The sequence below is a fragment of the Lytechinus variegatus genome, chromosome 10, assembly GCF_018143015.1.
Source record: "Lytechinus variegatus isolate NC3 chromosome 10, Lvar_3.0, whole genome shotgun sequence".
In the NCBI taxonomy this organism is placed as follows: domain Eukaryota; kingdom Metazoa; phylum Echinodermata; class Echinoidea; order Temnopleuroida; family Toxopneustidae; genus Lytechinus; species Lytechinus variegatus.
The window spans coordinates 20,584,978-20,603,859 of record NC_054749.1 but is presented as its reverse complement, the minus strand read 5'-3'; the positions used below and the strand labels follow the sequence as shown (position 1 = coordinate 20,603,859).

At 34.9% G+C, this 18,882-nt stretch overlaps 1 protein-coding gene across 1 annotated transcript in view; it reads left to right on the top strand.

Annotated features, from left to right (window-relative positions):
• Positions 1-13,122: 13,122 nt before the first annotated feature.
• Positions 13,123-18,882, top strand: part of LOC121423256 (phospholipid-transporting ATPase ABCA3-like) — a 46,661-nt gene continuing 40,901 nt past the window's right edge. The window contains exon 1 of the mRNA XM_041618582.1: positions 13,123-13,225. The gene's annotated coding sequence lies outside the window, so the exon portion shown is untranslated. The remainder of the gene's footprint in view (positions 13,226-18,882) is intronic.

The window sequence follows — 18,882 nt, the reverse complement described above, 5'->3', positions numbered from 1 at the left end:
GCTGAAAATTTCATCAAAATCGGATGTAAAATAAGAAAGTTATGACATTTTTAAGTTTCGCTTATTTTTAACAAAATAGTTATATGAACGAGCCAGTTACATCCAAATGAGAGAGTCAATGATGTCACTCACTCACTATTTCTTTTGTTTTTTATTGTTTGAATTATACAATATTTCAATTTTTACGAATTTGACAATTAGGACCTCCTTGCCTGAAGCACAAAATGTTAAAATAATGGAATTTCACGTGTTCAGGGAGGAATGAAACTTCATTTCACATGACATTGACGAGAAAATAAAAATATTTCATTATATCATATAATAAAATACAAAAGAAATAGTGAGTGATGTCATCAGTTCCTCATTTGCATACCGACCGAGATGTGCATATAACTGTTTTGTGAAATGAAGCGAAACTTTAAAATGCCATAACTTTCTTATTTTACATCAGATTTTGATGAAATTTTCAGTGTAATGCTTTTTGGATTTTTCTCTTTATATTAAAATCAAGTTTTTGTTGGGGTGGACTTGTCCTTTAATAATAGGGTAATTCCATAAAGTTATCCTTCCGACCTTTATGCAAGGCCTTCTTAAAATGATTCGTCTTCACTCCGTTTCATATGAACAGGTGCCATGATCTGAAAGTATCATAACTTGATTATTTGAGGAAGTGAAGAAAAATTGGAGACAAATGGGGGGTAAGACATTCAAAAATCTTGATTATTTTATGGAATTGCCCAATATTTTTTTTTTTACTTTGTGCATGTCATGCCCCCATACGCACACCCTTACGATGCTTATTTCTTGTGGATTAGGTTTATCCATGTAAGGTACGTAACTCTTTGTGTATACCTATTCATAATTTGAATCACATTTGGTCTGCAATTCCCATAAGGAGCCTATGAATTCATTGTACCTTCCATGTTATGTGGTCTCTTGAGAAAGACCAGCCCTGACTTTGTAAATGTCCTGCGATTTTGTAGGCTGCTCATGGTAATCGCAGCCCCTGCAATTTTGTTTGTGTGTAGTAGACATATTTTCAAGAATGATAAGCCCATTGCCCATAGAATTAACATAGAACCAATGCAGGGACTCTGAAGGAGGCTTCACTAATCATGCACTGATCTTACGATTTGGCGTAAACCCCACAGAGATTCTAAGGACACTGCATTATCTGTGTGCAGCCTTTATACAGCATATCCCCTGTAGTCCATTCAAGAACTTACCAGTGTATGATGCCTACATGTATATATTGTTAACAGGTGGGTGTTTCATAAAGTGGTTTGTATAGTTACACTTGACTTAACGCACAACTGGAACATGCTGTTGGGCGCTAAGTCAGTTACATAGGGATTATCATGTAGCACAAGGGAGGATCACCAGTCGCGCGTGACATCATTTTTGGATTACAAACAGCTTTATAAAACACCCACCAGATACCGTTAACGTAGTTTCTAATGTACTTTTTTCACTTAAACCACTTCCTGTTGTCCTCATCATGTTTGAATTTATTTATACTTTACATTTCTGTTTACAGTGTAATTGATAATTGCAATTTTTTGATAAGATGAAGCGATTTTCTCCACAAATGATTGTCCATGTATAATGTTTAAGATTCTTAAATTGAACAGACAAACAAATTCTATGAAAAGGACGCTATACACAACAAGGTGAAATATTGTTGTTGGCACCCGTCAGAATACTCACGGTCCCGGTAAGTGTTTTCAGAGCCAGGTAGGATACTATTAATGATTATATCAGTAAGATTTAGGGGATTTGTTGAAAGTGTTTTTATCATTTAAGAAATGAATATCAAAATACCCTCAAATAGTTTAATAGAAATCATTTTTTTTCTTTCAATTTTGAAACATTTCATAACGAGAGAAATGGTGATCAAATAACCCACTACATTATCATACTGGGCAAATGCGGCTACAACGACCGTATATGTTCATAACAAATTATAATGCATGTAGTATATACATGAATGATGTCAAGTGTGCAATGGATGCATAGATTTCATTGCTTTTATTTATTTAGGTTTTTTTTTCAGTCTTTAGATGAGCATGAATTATATTCTCTTTTATTGTTATTCATATATTTTGATTTTTTTTTACTTTATGAAACACTAAATTGTGCATGTGGAAACTTCTGAGCTAGGCATGTCTTTTCAATAGTTAACAGTTTGTCATTAGCCAAACTGTTTTAGCAGTTGAGTTTCAAAAATTCAACCAATCGATAACTATCAGATGATTTATTGCAACAAATCCCATAATTATGTTGAGATGGTAATTGACATGCACTTTCTTTAAAAAATCAGGGCTTAATTAATCAGCAAATGAAAAACAAAAATCTTGAATTTAGGCTATATATTTAATTATAAGTTTTATTAATATTCTTGTAATTGGAAGTAATGAATCCTTTTTCAGTGCATTTTAAGAATACACCGAAAGCAACAGAAAAAAGTATGTAATTTGAATTATGTGTATTGATATTTTTCTTGTATATTTGCATGTCTGTAATGATGTTGTATTTTGACTCGAAGCATACAATGTATTATCCTGTCGCATCAGGTTTGAGAGACCCTTTCCTATCATCTTTTCATTTTGTTGTGCCTCGTAATTATCAACAAATCCATCACTTGATAATGTGTATAGGAGAATTTGTGAATAAAATAATTCAGTCTTTATTAAAAATGTTTTCTGTTGTATTGTTAATGTTGATATGATGTGGTGCTTAAAATTGCAGTAATATTTTCAATAACACTTGCAATGCCAGTTGTACGGCAGAACTTAACATCTCATGAAATATTCTAGGGACCTTTTGAGGATAGAGTTACAATTAAATGCTTCTCCAAAAATCAAACTCAACTCTATTTTTGCCAGTCAGAACTATACACTTCAAACTTGCATTTGTTTTTTGTTGATATGTTTGAATATGACTTTCTGTGCAACAAGCCCCAGGAGAAAAAAAAATCCCTAGCTTTTCATAATTCACATAGCATTGAAAGAGAATGTCTTCCATGACATTTCTTACCAAATTCTTACCAAAATTATTTTTTTATTTTTTTTATCATTCCTAAATAAAATGGTAGAACTTGAAAACTCACAAGAACTATTTTCACTGTTCCCACAGCAAAAGTTGCCTTTTAATTTTATATCGTATCTCAGCAAATATTTCTGCAATTTTGGGGAGTGCTTGTTGATGATAGAGTGGTTCTTGAGCTTATGTTTGTTAAACTTTTCATACATTTTCCAGATGCTGATTTTACAGCCCCCAATGCTGGTCTCTTATGTATTCTCAAGGCAAGTCTAAATGAAGTTATTCACAAATTCTATAATGTAATTTAGAAATTGATTGACTTTGCACCAATTTTATAGTTTCATATCACATAGAGAGATTTGTAGAATACATAAACATAACATGAGGAAGGTAGCTATTCATAGAAGCCATCAATTCTGTCATACTTTGTGTAGGCCTCACATTCAGTATGCTGATTTATTGATAATATGTATTATTGCAATTTTGTTCTTTGTGAATGCAAATGAGAGGATGATTCTTGACCATTAATTCATACCGAACTGCTGCCATTAAAGGGATGGTCCGGGCTGAAAATATTGATATCTGAATAAATTGAGTAAAATTCACAGAGCAAAATGCTGAAATTTCATCAAAATCAGATAACAAATAAAATTATTGATTATTATTACAGTTTATCAATATTTTGTTAAAACGGTTATATGCACATTGTCATGAAAATTCATGAGGTTGACTGATGATGTCACATCCCCACTTTTTTCTTATGTTATTACATGAAATCAGAAATGTTTCATTTTTTCAAACATGTGTAAATAATGTGTCTGCTTAGTCTCCATTATGATGAAATAATTTGCAGCAAGAAAATTTGTGAATAAACCTAATTTCATATAATGAAATACAAAAGAACAAGTGGGGATATGACATCATCAGCCCACCTAATGAATATTCATAAAGACATGCCTAGAACTATTTCACCGAAATAATGCAAATCTTTAAAATTCAGTAACTTTTTTATTTGTTATCCAATTTTGATCAAATTTTCAGCATTTTGCTCTGTGAATTATACTCTATTTATTGAGATATAAATATTTTCAGCCTGGACCATCCTTTAAGTAAAAAACTTTATTCATGGTAACTGCAAAAAGAGAAAAAATATATAGCAGTCATATAAAAATCTCTCATGCAGTCGAGAGTGATTTGGGGGATGTTTCACAAATACATGGATTCATTGATATCAGACTAATCTATGGCAGGCCATCAGTGACAATATTTGCTCCCTGTGTCAGTCTCTCAAAGAACAATATTTTGTTTGAAAATATTAATACATTAATTTCATTGGCAGCTTAATTCGACTAGATAGCATCATGGAATTAAAGTAAACTTTTTTCTTTTTTGGGGGGGGGATGGGGGCTTAATTTAGTACAAACTATCAAAATACCATCCAGCATTTGTCCTAGTGTTTGCTGTGAAACACCCTCATGGCAACCTGTGCTCGTCCCAAACCCAAAATTCTTTTTCCTTGCCTTATTTCTCATCACCTTAGTCTCGTCAACGAGGAAGCGCTCGGGGCCTGCAGAGGAGTCGCCGGTTATTTTCGAAAAATTTTGAAAAACCGACTCTTCCCAAGGCAAGTCCTATCTAACGCATGTGGTTTTTCTGTAGCCCATTCATGACAGAATTATTTGAAGCTATATTAGTATTCAAATTGGCAACACACATTTATTTATGATTCATTTCTATGGTTATCTTTTTAAAAGATTGACTTACCGTGATGTGTTAATAACCTGTGTAAAATAATGTTAATAAACTGATATTATAATTTGGATCTTTTCACTTTGCCAATTCAAACACTTGAGTGATGATTTTCTTACAAAAACTGCAGCAACAAATGATGGATCTTGGTGCAATTGAAATAGCCAAGAAGTGTTTAGTTTATTCTGCTTTTCTGGCTTGGCATCACCACAACATGGAGATTTAAAGTCATGAGTGGGTTAAATAAATAAATCAGTAACACTATTTCACAGCATTCTTGCTGTTGGACGACATGCCCCATGTGGTCCCCAACATGTGTTTTTCACATGTTCGGTGAAAAGAGAACAAAATTGTTAGCAATGTGTAGTCGTGAGAAGTACTAAAGTGTGAAAATGCATCCCCCACTTACTAAAAAATAAATAGCAGTATTCCAGTTTGAATCGGCTAATAATTTTGATGGTTATAAGTTTTGAATAATTGAAATGAAAAATAACCTCAAGAAATATTGAAATTCTCAGTGATTGGGGGATGCGACACTATCACTTTGGTACTGGTAGCATTTCCTGATAGCCTCTTCACACCTGCTCTGAACACTCATACCCCAAAATAACAATGCCCTTAGTTTTGCACACAAAAAATTTCCAAGTGAGGACTACCATGAAGTTTTCTATAGTCATATTGAAGAATATTATGGATGCAATTTTCATGTATTTGACAATATCAGCATGTTTACCGTGTCTTAACCATGCTGGCAAACTGCTAATATATTGATCTTTGGGGACACCCCTCCTTGTCTCGTGATGATCTTAAGCCTTGATTGAAATGTTTCTCCCCCCCCCCCTTCTCCCTTCCTAAGAAAAATGACACCAAGGTTTAGAGAATTGGTTGTAAAAAGGCTATTAGAGAAGCAGAATTTTCACAGCCAAATGTCTGTTGGGCCCCTTGGGTCGCCCCCAATATGCATTTTGCATGTTGGTGAAAACATTTAGCCTACATGTAACAATACTTTTTTGTTGTGTGACACTTAATTTCGCAGCATTAAGCTGTTGGATAGCTCTGCTATCCCCAACATGTACCTCACATGTTTGGCGAAAGATTTTTTTTTCCTGTTGTTTTTTAAAAGATTACATGATGTATGAACAAGAATATGAAGAGAGCTTGTTGATGTGTTTGGCCAAATGAATTTCCTTTTTTTTTCTTTTTTTTCAATGGATGTATGAAATTATTGCAGATCTGTATAAAATATGCATGAACATTAATGAGTTTAAAAAGGAGCTGTGTTTCTCATTTGCTTGATATATATCCATATTCTTTGGAATATAAAATGGGGGGGAGAGGTGATAAATTCACAGATTTATAGAAATAATGATTACCGTATATAGAGCTCCATTAGTGATTGTGATGCTGAATGTGATGGTATGTGGTGGGGTTGGTGTGGGATGTTGGTTAAGTAGTTAATTTCGGTATTAAGAATGTTATGATTAGGATGAATTTGGTATTGAGATTATGAGAATGTTATGATGAGGAAAGTGGTGGTGGTCATGATGATGGTGAGGTGGAGGAGGATGATGATTGTGATGATGGTGATGATGATAAATGTTATATTATGATGACAGTGATGAGGATGATGGTGATGATGATGTTGGTGGTGATGGTGTTCATGATGATAGTGGTGGTGGTGGTGACGAGTGCGATTGCAATGATGATGATTGTAGTGGTTAGGGATGTTGTGATTAAGATTATGACTGTGGTAATATTGGTGATGGGAATAGTAAAAATGATGACGATTGTGATCATGATTAGGAAAAGATGACAATCATAATAGTGAATGGTGATGTTGGATAAAATGCCAGTGAAGAGGATAATTATGAATGTGATAAAATGAAAATAATGTAAATTAAAACAAATCCATGCTTCATCTATTTAAAGAAACTAGACCCAGTTCCTTTCAATTAATAGTGTGGTGAAAAGGGTCTGCATAATGTATCTGGGGAAGTGAAAATAAGCTGTATCTTGTTACCTTCATTTCATCATGCATAATTTTTTTAACATGTAGCATTTAATTGCAAAAAAAATCAAAATCTATGGGAAATTGACGAAATCAAATTTACTCAAAACTGGCTGACAGCAATGTCCAGGAAGTGAATGAAACACGTCATATAAATTACAAATAAAGATTTTGAAAATACAGGAGAGGAAAGCCAACATGTCTGCTCAAACAAGTGATATCTTTTTGGATGCCCCCCTCACTCTGGAAATTTCAAGACTTGTTGTTGACAAAAAGTAGGCGAGAATTTTGTACTTGTGCACCCTCTTTACCTCCCCCCCATGGGCAGAAATCCCATGGGGGACGTATCCCCCTACCCAAAATAGTAAGGGGGACACAATATCAAATGCCCCCTACTTTTTTTGGTCTTTTATGATGGAAATAAATACATCATTCATAATCGAAATAAAACATGTATTTTGGATGAGATGACCTTACTTTTTTAATTTTTATTTTTGCTTGTCAAATTTTCCAGCCCCTGGTCCCCCTACCTTTGGGGAGAGATTTCCGCCCTTAGCCCCCCTCCCCCCTCTCGATATTGCCATTTTCACATCACAATAATTTCCCTACCTGGTGCACCTTCTCTTTCATCCCCATCCCCCCCTCTTCTCTTCCTGGCCCTCTTCTCCCCCCCCCCCTCTCTGTGTTTCCCTCTTCTCTACCTTTCTCGTTCCTGTTATCAATTTTATTTTATCATACTTTTACGAACTTTCCATTTATTTCTATTTTCTTATTGCTTTCCTATTTGCAAACGTACAGCACTCCTATTTGTGACAAGATGTCAGATATTCCAATGTATACAATAACAATTATTGAATTTTTCCATTTGTTGAAAAAGAAATATTGGCTAACACTTTTCATGTTTTGTTATTGTGGAAATGAATTAAAAAACCTATTTGTGAAGCAGAGTTTTTGGCCTGTGATGTATCCTTAATGAATAAAATTTACAAAACATAATTTTATATCGTGGCTTTGTATTCATTTTTCCTTGATCTTATGTGGTGAAGTTGATTGATTGGTTGTATGTGTAATCATGTGTAATATTTCGGTTCGACTTGACTGCCATCCTTTAAGAAAAAAATCAAGGGCACATTTCATGAAACTTTTTATAATAACAAATTTGCAAAAACAGTAAAAAGCAGCTAAAATCCTTCAATCTGATTGGCTAATAGTTCATTTACAAGTTAAAAAAAATTGCATTTGTTATTATAGATAGTATTTATGAAACAAGGCCCTGGCTTGGATCCAGGGTTTTATCAACAGCGGGAGCATACTAGAAATTCCTGAATATTTACATTTTCAATATTTTGTCAAAAAGGGACTTTAATTGTTACTAAAAAAATGTACAACGATTTCTTCTGAAACTATTGCTTAAAAAATGAAAATTAACAGGAAAAGGGTAATTATATTTCCTCAAAATTTGACTCTTGTAACGAAAAAAAGGTAAGGACGATGCAAATTTTGGACGAGCTTTGTATTTTTCAAGCAATGAAAAGGGAAGGATAAATGTTTTTCCCCTTTTATACAATACTCCCATTTTTTAATTGTGAAAAACGAAAATGATGTGACCTTTAGATCGTCTATCTGCCCCTGGGACCATCCCTTCAACAGCTCGGGGTCTGTTACATGAAACGTCAAGGGTTATGTTTGTTGCATGGACAGAAGCGCGCCCCTTTATGGACTGTCCAAATTTGTGTTTTACTTCGAGAAACAGACCCCAGACATGATGGTGTGATCTAATATAAATCATACAGGTGATAACGAGAGTGCAAATGTTTGGGCCCCTCTGTCTAGAAAACAAAACAATCCCAGTTATCAAGTCAACACAAAAATTATTCCACTCCCACTGCCGAAAAAAATCACTGCATTAAAAAAAACTTATCCCATTTTATACTACATTACCACATGGAGCAGATGATTTTATATCATAATACAAATAAAACTTAAACTGATATTAATCTTAATTAAAGCTTAATGTTTGATGGAATTTCTCAAACTTTCCCCATTCTTGTCTTCAAGGTGAACCTCTCCTGTAAAACTTCTGAGAGTGTGCCGCGCGACCTTAATTGTGAAGAGTTTGTTTTTTTAACAATAACGATATACGAGAAAGATTTGTTAATTCACGTCAAAGAAAAGTTGATTTGAATGAAGAGAAAAATCAAACGAGCTTTACATGCCGTGGAAAATAGGTGAAATTTTGAAATGTCGATCATTTTTTTACATCCGATTTTAATGGAAGCTTCAGTGTCGTTCGATTGTTTTCCTCTTTATTCAAATCAACTTTCATTGCATGGTGATCTTCCCCTTCCATTTTTTTTATAACGAATATGCCATATAGCCATTGGCGGCGGAAGCCAAAAGTTTTAGGAGGGGACAACCAAAATTTTTTCGACAAGCAAAAAAAAAAGGTTCTCAACCCAAAAATTTTAGGGGGGACGTAGGAAAATAAATTGACAAGCAAAAAAAAAAGGTCATCAACAACAAATTTAGGGGGGCCGTCCCCCCTCCTCAAATTTAGGGGGGACCCGTCCCCCCCCCCCCCCCCCCCTCGGTTCGCCGCCTATACATATAGCTATGAGTGCGAAGCTTAGGTTGAATGATCGATTGAAATGACAGAGGCGACGCCACAGATTTTCCTCGGTGATTTTCCAATTGATGGAGTTGTGTGAAGAAAGGAGCCCCAGAACGTCGTTGCAAAAAATGTTATTATTGTGAATTTTACCATCCGCAATGGTAATTATACAATGCCCCCTTACCATGCTAACAATAGGCATGAAGCCAATATCCTTGGAAGTTACGATTGGATAGCGAAGATATTTTCATGCCGACTTTCATGCAACGGGGTCTAGGACGCGATCGCAACTATATTTTTCACCCGCCCCCGATAAATATCCATACGCCGCCCCTGATTAAGAATGAGTGTTGTGAATTAAATGATAAAATTCAAATGAAAACATTCAAAGAGAGAGAGTGGGAGAGATTGTTTCATTTGGGTATATTTCTTGATTTATTTATTAATTTGCCATTTTGTGTTTATTTCCAGTGCTATCAATGAGCGCAACGGCGCAAAAAAACACGAATATAATTATTGGAATCACAATTAATGAAGAGATGCATGTACCTATTCAAACGAGATTATGAGAAAATATGGCAGAAAAGTTTCGAAGAACTCGCTATTATTCAAGCTAAGAGAGATGATCATTAAAAAAAAATAATATGGTTTTGAATTAAATATCATCTGAATGTTCACATATTTTCTTCCTTCTTACTTTTAGTTATAAAATAAAAAAAAGGTTTGCTAATTACATGTTGTAGATCCATGCTAATTCGAAGGTTCATGTAGTCAGAAAATGATAAAATTATGAAACAAGGTTTGTGTTAAACACCACAAACCTCACTCGAACGTACCATCGCTTTCGGACTACCATATACCTTTTTACTTATTTTTTATTTTACATCCGATTTTGATGAAATTTTCAGTGCTACGCTTAAGTTGGATTTTCTTCTTTTATTCAAATCAACTTTTATTAGGGGTCGATTTCCTTTAAAAAAGGTACAGTACCCATCCCCCTCACCCCCCCCCCCACACACACACACGCACACTATTTCAAGAAACCCAAGTGCACCCTCAGTTGCCTGTGAAATGCTTTGTATACATAAGTGCCTTTCATTTGTTTAAAACGGATAGCGCCCATTATGAAGTATATAGAATTTCCTCGGGGGGGGGGGGGTTGTCCAGTAAATAATATTATCAAATATAATATCCCTATACAACGACGACAGTAGAACTCCCGAGAGTAAGAAATGCCCTATTCGGCTTATAAGCCCGGGAGTAAGCATACATTTCATTGCATTTCCTCGATGTAATTTACTCGAATGCCCCTTTTCAACTTTAAGGACATTTCTCTTTTATCAAAGTTCTGATAAGTTCGCTTGATCCTCGAGGTTAGTAAAAATGAAATATCTATTTCACTAAGGTTGCAAATTTCTTCTATCAGCATGCACAACCGGCACATGAAGATCATCCCTTATAGTTAAACTTTTTCTTCAAACTTTTTCTGTTAATTGATATAATGAATTACCCATTTTTCCCTATTATCCATATGAACGGTGATTTTCCCCGATATTCACTTTATCAATCTTTTAGTGACAATCTAAACATTTCGACTGCTATAGAGCCTGACATATCGTCCTGCTTCTTGTGAAGTATAACTTTTAATTTTCCTTAATCATAATTGATATATTATTTGGCCTATAGGGGCCCGGCCTTTTAATAATCCGCGTAGCCAGGATTTAATTTTGGAGGTGGCGGTATTTGCACGCGAAGCGCGCTCCCAAGGGGGAGGCGTGCAGGGAGGAGGGATCGAGTTTTCCCCTTTGGTTTCCCCCAGCCGCCTCCCGCGCAGAGCGCGAAGTTTTGATATATCTCATCAAATTTAAATCAAAGAAGACGTATCTTGCGTCTCTAATACCCTTATCAACTCGAATTCAATTGACTTCCTGTGATTAAAAACAAAACTTGTTTTCAACAGAAAAGATGAGCGCCCATGCAAAAAAAATGGGAAAAGAGGAATTCAAAATAATTCTTTTTACCGCGCTCAGATGCATGAAAGCTAAATGTTTTATCCCCCCAAAAAATTGAGAACACTTAATTTGGTATCCTAACTTAGTCACATCAGATTTGATTGTAAAAACTTTAGCAACATTGAATTTCTTTATATAACTGGCAAAACAGAGTAGAAGCTAGTGGGCCTATATCCAGGGGTGTGAGAATTCAGATTTTTAGCTGATTTCAGATTTTTTTTCCGGCTAACTTTCAGCTTATTTGAAGCTTTCCGCTGTGCAAAAGGTATGGGGGCTCTTTCTTTTTCAGACTTTTTCAACACTCTTCAGCTTTTTTCAGATCTTTTTATTTGTGACCACTCACACCCCTGTATATCAGGGATCATAATTTCTTCCCACGAATGGCGATGCAGCTCTAATTGATGTTTCACCTGTATAAGAAGTAAATAAAGCTCAAAATGAAGGGTTGATGCAAGCTAGAAGAGGGACGTTTCCTTTCCAATATGCACGCGGAGTACGGAAACTTCTGTGACTTATTTTGGAAAGAAAAAAAATGTGCAATTTCGCTCATAATGTTTAGCAATTCCTTTTGTATGATTGAGAAACTTCAGTGATATTCAAAATTTCAAATCGAATGGCAAAAAACCGGACAAGAGATGTGCATACAGCGATATGGAATATAAAGTTTCATCGTACCTACTTTAAGTACGGCACGAATTTAATGCTCCCCCTTTAATTGAGCAGATACTTTGCAAAAGCAGCTTGCGGAAAAGCGGAAGAAATACAGGGGACTCGGGGAGTAAGTGACGGTATAAAAGTTTACCCGTTCTGAACAGGGAAGAGCCGAAATTTTGTGTCAGCTAGTGCAATAACAAAAAAAATACTTTTCATACTCTTTACACCCATCTTTACCCTATAATTTCTGGCAAGAATGCGATTCCCATGGTCGGGAAGGGGAAAAAACGGAGTAGAAAAGAGGTGTGGAAAACAAAGGGAAAAGGCAAATTTGGTATTTTTCCCCGCGCAGAGCGCGAAAGCAAAATTTTGTAGGAATTATTAAATAAGAGAGAGAACATATCTCGTTTAGGTTTTTATTCTTTTGACCAAAAAACAACAGTGAAGCTATACCCTAATTCTTCCCTTTTCTACCTTCATTTTCTCTTTTTCTCCCTTTTCCCCTTCTTTTTTTTTTTTGGGGGGGGGCGACTGCCCCTACCGGCCGCCCCCCCCCCCTGGCTACGCGCCTGTCGATCAGACCTGTTTGCCGTCTGTTTGGGTTCCAATTATGTTCCATTTTGTAATTGAGTTTTGAGACTCGTTTTCGTATTGAGAAGGTTCATTGTTTTGATTAAAAAAAATAAAAGCACATGTGCATGAAACCCGCCCCCATAATTAAAGCATGACATATAAAACCATATACCGCATTTGGCGAACTTTAATTCTTTATTTTTGTTCACAGTTGAAATTATGTCATATTTCAAAAGCCTGTCCCCTTCGATTTTTGTGTTTATCTTCTCCCTCCCCCTTCTGAGCTAAAAAATGCAGGATTTGATTTTTCACCAGTGTTTTGGCTATTTCATCATCAACTAATTTTATACCAAAAGTTAATCAGCTGACTTGTGATAGGATATTTCACCAGTCTTCTTAGCATACGTAACGTTGCTCTTCGACGCTTTATTGTGCAGGGAATAATGAAGTGACGAATAACGACTATTTTAAGCCTAAACTACTTTCTCTCTGTTTGTTCTCCGATCTTTCTATTTATTCCTGTCGACATCATCACACCGTTTCGGAAAGTCTTACTTACATTGGTAGTTTTGGAAGGTGAGTTACATAATCGTGAATTTAAAAAAAAACACAGGTAAATTTGTAAATAAACTCAAATTCTTTAATTATTTCATTCACGAAATGCAGTGTTTTTTTGCAGAACACTCAAACAGGACAGGGACGTCCTTTAGTTTTACTAGCTCTCGGAGTCCTGCTCTGCGCTCCGCCGCCTTCTTCGGCCTTCGCCGGGGACACGAAATGGAGACGGCCGGCGCAACTCGAAGTCCCATGGCCTGGCCTTAGCCTTGGCTTGAGCCTCAAGTTGAGCCTTAGGACTTCGTGCTGATATTTTTGTTAATGTTTTGACATATACTTTTCATCACGAAGTGTTGAAACCCTCCCGGCTCCCATACATGCCTAAGCCTAGGCCCCCATTCCACAAGACGTAGACCATTGATTAGACCAAAAGCTTCAGTCTCTGAGTCTGAGACTCTGTATTTTGGTTGTTCCGCTGAACTCCGTTGGCTCACTCACCATACATAGACTGAAGGGGTTGGGGGTCCGTGGCTACAGACAACGTATAGTGAACTAGCGTTTTATAGGTCGCGATTTAAAACTGTTTTTTGACAGTTTGAGCGAAATTTACAGTTTAATTATCAGGGAAATATATATAAGTAATTGCATACCTTAGACCGGAGTTATTAAAATTATTTTAAAAAATCCACTGGATGATTGAGAAATCTGTCATCTAAGACATTTTCTCCCGACCTTAACGGTTTTCCCTGCAAGTTGCCATCTTGAATGACGTCATTATCGTTAATGTCTCGATATATCGCGATTATAACTATTATCGTTGTCTTCGTGAGTGTATCATATCGTATTATTGCCTTGTAGTAGACCGGCCAAAACGATTTTTTATACTTTGGACGGCAAAATTTGTTAATGCTTGCTAATGCTTGGCATCCCAGCTAAAAGTTTTGCAAAAATACCCAGGAATAGCGTATGGCCGGATGCCAAGCGCAATTTTGCGTGAAAGTGTCATTTTTAGCGTAAAATCTGAAAGACTGTCGAAAATCACGCATTTTGATATTTTGACGGATTATCATCATATTTTTTATTATCTTTGATATGAAATTATTTTTATTCAGAGTTTCACATTTTAAGTTTACTAAATATGCATTTCAAATTTGAATATTACACACACACAAATGGCACAGGGAAACATAAAACCGCGATTTCCTCGAAATAAAAGTTTGTGAAAACTATCAATAGTTTGAAGTTTTTTTACGCAACATAAATTCTTCGATTTAAATGTGTTTATCCATCGAATGTATAGTAAATGTCCTAGTGCCACAAATACTAAAAGAATTTTCAAGTAAGACGGTAGACATCTCATTTTATGTTATCCGAAAGGAGACAATGTGCATTTTACCAGGTGCGCATTTTGAAAGAAAAATTGAAAGTACCGTACATTATGTACATAATTACATGTATAAGTACATACTAAAGCGATTTTTTATTTACATGTATAAGTCCATAATAAAGCGAGTTTTTAATTGGATAGCGCAATTTTTCAATTCCTTGCATCCCAGCTACAAGTCTTGCAGAAATACTGAGGAATAGCGTATGGGCGGATGCCAAGTGCACTTTTGCGTGAAAGTGTCACTTTTAGCGTAAAATCTGAAAGACTGTCGAAAATTACGCATTTTAATATTTTGGCGGATTATCATCATATTTTTGATTATCTTTGATATGGAATTGTTTTCATTCAGAGTTTCAAATTATAAGTCTACTAAATATGCATTTCAAATTTGAATATTACACACACATATATGGCAATATGACACAAAATCGTAATTTACTCGAAATAAAAGTTTGTTAACACTGTATCTCTTAGTTTTTTTACAACTCAAATTCTTCGATTTAAATTGGTTGATCTATTGAATATCAAATGCTATAATTAAATACTGATCACTGTTCATGATTTGAGGATTTTTATTTTACCTCATTTGCTAAGAAAGCGTGAATGTTAATTCTAAGCTAGCAACTAGAGGAGCAATGGCTTAAGGTACTCTCCGAGGGACATATAATGAGGATTAAAATGCCTTACTACCATTACAAGTATAATGCATTTAAATGCCTTACTTGGCACTAGCGCACCAAGTGGGAATCGAACCCAGGCCACCGGAATTCGAAACCCCCTCACTACCGATTGAGTTATCGCGCCTTAGAATGTTTGGTTTCTAATAATAAAAAAAAACGACTCGGCTTGTACTGGATTCTTTTTAAACAGATATATATTGTTATTTCAAAACTTCATCAAAATTTCCAGTTTACGAATTGGAATATAAAAATCAGATTGCGTTTCGCGCTCGCAATAATAGCCTATAGATCATTTTTTTTAATGTATTAAACGCTCCGCTTTAATGTCAGAATATTAAAAAGAAATTAACATTACGATTAAATATGAATCATGTTCATGATTACACTTACGAATTGTGTAACTTTCTAAATTTCAGCTCTAAATTTCATGGCATGTTAAAAAAATGCTCGCATTATTCAAATAGGACTTGTCAGATACTTAATTGTGCTTATGAGAATCTATTTTGGTACCCCCTGCAAAATACCAAGCCCCGCCCCCGTACTCCTCTGCTGATAAAATCCAAGCTACGCTGCTGTTGAGTGCAGCTGACTGACCAAGTCTTTTAAACAAGGGGAGTTTATTAAGAAAATAAATGTTTGAAATTACAATAATTACATTCAATTCAGGCAATAATGAATAAATGAATACATATTGATATATTAATAATCGATAAAAATTAATGAATAAGTAAATGACCCCCTCCCCAACAAGCTTTCGATTATTTTGCTTCAGTTGTTTATGCCTTTTCTTGATTTTTTTTTGGGGGGACCATCACTTCCATGCATCTTCTATTAAAAGACTTATATGTCAGTGTCCGTATAGCTCATTTCCCCAATTTCAGAATGTAGAAGGCATTATTTCATGCAACTGCGGTCCCTTTAATCAGTTAAATGAACAATTCATAAGACCAGAAATTAAAATAGATCGGCCAATAATTCCATTTGCATGAGCTAAGAGTTTTCATCTGTGGAGAAAGATGTTTGAAATACCAAAGGAGTATTTTCTTAAAGTATTTTCTTAAAGGTCAAGTCCACCCCAGGAAAATGCTGACTTGAATAAATAGAGAAAAATCAAACTAGCATAGTGCTGAAAATTTCATCAAAATCGGATGTATAATAAGAAAGTTACGACATTTTAAAGTTTTGCTTTTTTTAACAATACAGTGATATGCACAACTAGGTGAGTCAGTCGATGATGTCCATCACTCACTATTTCTTTTGTTTTTTATAGTTTGAATTATACAATATTTCATTCTTTATCTATATGACAGTTAGGACCAACCTGACTGAACCATATAGTATAAAACAATGCTAATTCCACAAGTTCAGGGAGGAATTAATCGTTGTATCACTTGACAATGAGGAGAAACTTAGAATAATTCATATTTCATATATCAAAATACAAAAAATAGTGAGTGGATGACGTCATAGTCCCCTCATTTGCTTACCAGCCAGGATGTGCACATATCTGTTTTGTGAAATTAAGCAAAACTTTAAAATGTCATAATTTTCTTATTTACATCCGATTTTGATGAAATTTTCAGTGTAATGCTTATTGGATTTTTTTTCTCTTTTCAATCAAATCAACTTGATGTTAGGGTGAACTTGTACTTTAAAGTTCATATTTCAATTCTTAAAGCTCATTTCATCACAGTGTATTGCCATTTTGGGAAATGCCGTCGCACGACCATTATGACAAACAAATCTAAAGGCTAATGACCAGCGTCCAGCGCAGATATTGTAGATGGTCGTACAACTGCATTTCCCAAAAGGTCATTGGTATATCCAGGGCTGCCCAGAGTCGGGCGCCGGCCCCCGTCTTAGACTACGATATACAGTGCGTATCAAAAAAAAGTTTACACTTTGAAAAAGCCCTGGGAATTGAAAAATATACAACATGTGGGTATTTTTTTTCACATATAATCTTGGATTTGGGTCTCATCCCTCCAATGAAAGTAAAACTTTTGACAGAATGTTACACTTGAGTGAGCAATGTCCATTTTTGTAAAGCTCGCAGAAATCTGTTTGCGCAGAAATGTTCATTTTCACGTTGTGTCAAGGGGAAAGGGAGAAATCAAACTTATCCTGTCAAACATTTCTCATACATTTCCCTTGTAATTTTAGTCAATTGAAATAAAACGGATACATTTAAGAATTTTGCAACAATTTTGCCACCCAAATTGAAATATCAACACTTGGTAAGCACAACCATTACCCTTTTTGTGCCAGCTAGATTTGAAAACAAAACAGAATCTGAACAAAAGTTTATATCAGACATCTCCAACATTTTTTCACTAAGTTTTTATGATTCAAAGTGGGTTTACATTTCATTTTTAATTTAATACTTGTTTATCCACACTTTTCCCAAGCTTGACAATGATTAACAAAATGAAAATCAAGCCTAACCCATTTCATGTACATTACAGCTAAGTGTAAAGCAAATGTCGTCAAGATGGTCTCGGTGTGTGGGGGAGTGGGTCGCGGTGCAATGTACTCTTCGAAATGTTTTGGACAAGGAAACAGTTAAAAATGGTAAAAGATATCTTCAAATCAATTTTATTAGCTAAATTCCACGTGTTCTTAATATTTAAGGTCTACTTTTATTGGCATAACTATATCAAAGTTCTGCGCAAATCATTTTTCACTAACTTTTCAAAAGTAAGTAGTGCTCACTCAAGCGGAAATATTTTTCGACAGTTATATCGTCATTTGCTTAAATGGATCTGTACCAATGTTAAAATGTGAAAAAATCTTCAGGATATTACAAATGTATAATTTGATATGATTTTTTCCAAGTGTAAACTTTTTTTTGATACGCACTGTATAACAACATGGACCTTTGATAATAGCAAATGCAATCTTTGATGAAGTAAAATGAATTGATTGAAAATTATAAATTGCAATGTAAAAGACCAAATATCATTTATTATTCATATTTTAACATATTAATTATAGCAGCAGGACATTGGAAACAACTAAAATTAACAATTGCAAAAGCGCCATCCATAGCTCATCGAACCTAAAAAACGTATGACCTTGATCATGCGAACTGAAATTTGTGCAAAATGATAGATGATACTTTAATACCCTTATGTTCAAGTGTAATCTTTAACTGGATCAAAAAATAAATCAAAAGTTATGATGACATTAAAAAAAAATACCCCATATGGCCAAAGTTCAGTGACTCTAAATGACTTTTGACCTTAATCATGTGATCTAAAACTTGCGCAAGACGAACAGTAATACATGAATATTAAAGTGTCATTAAAATCATATTAAAGTGTCATCAATTTTTTTCTACACGTTCAAAGTTATAATGAAATTTCGAAATATGTATCTTTGGTTAAGATTTCAAGGTTGACATGACGCTGTTATATCAAAACTACCGTCAACTCCACCGGAGAAGTGGCACCTTTAGTCCTGCTCTGCTATGCCGGCGAGACAAAAAATAGGTACTGCCGTGCAACGGCCAGTTTTTAATATACTTTGATAATCAAACAACTGAAGTAAAATGTAGATTGACAGAGTGGTTTAAATATGCTAATTCAGTCCTTTTATTCATACATGTATGT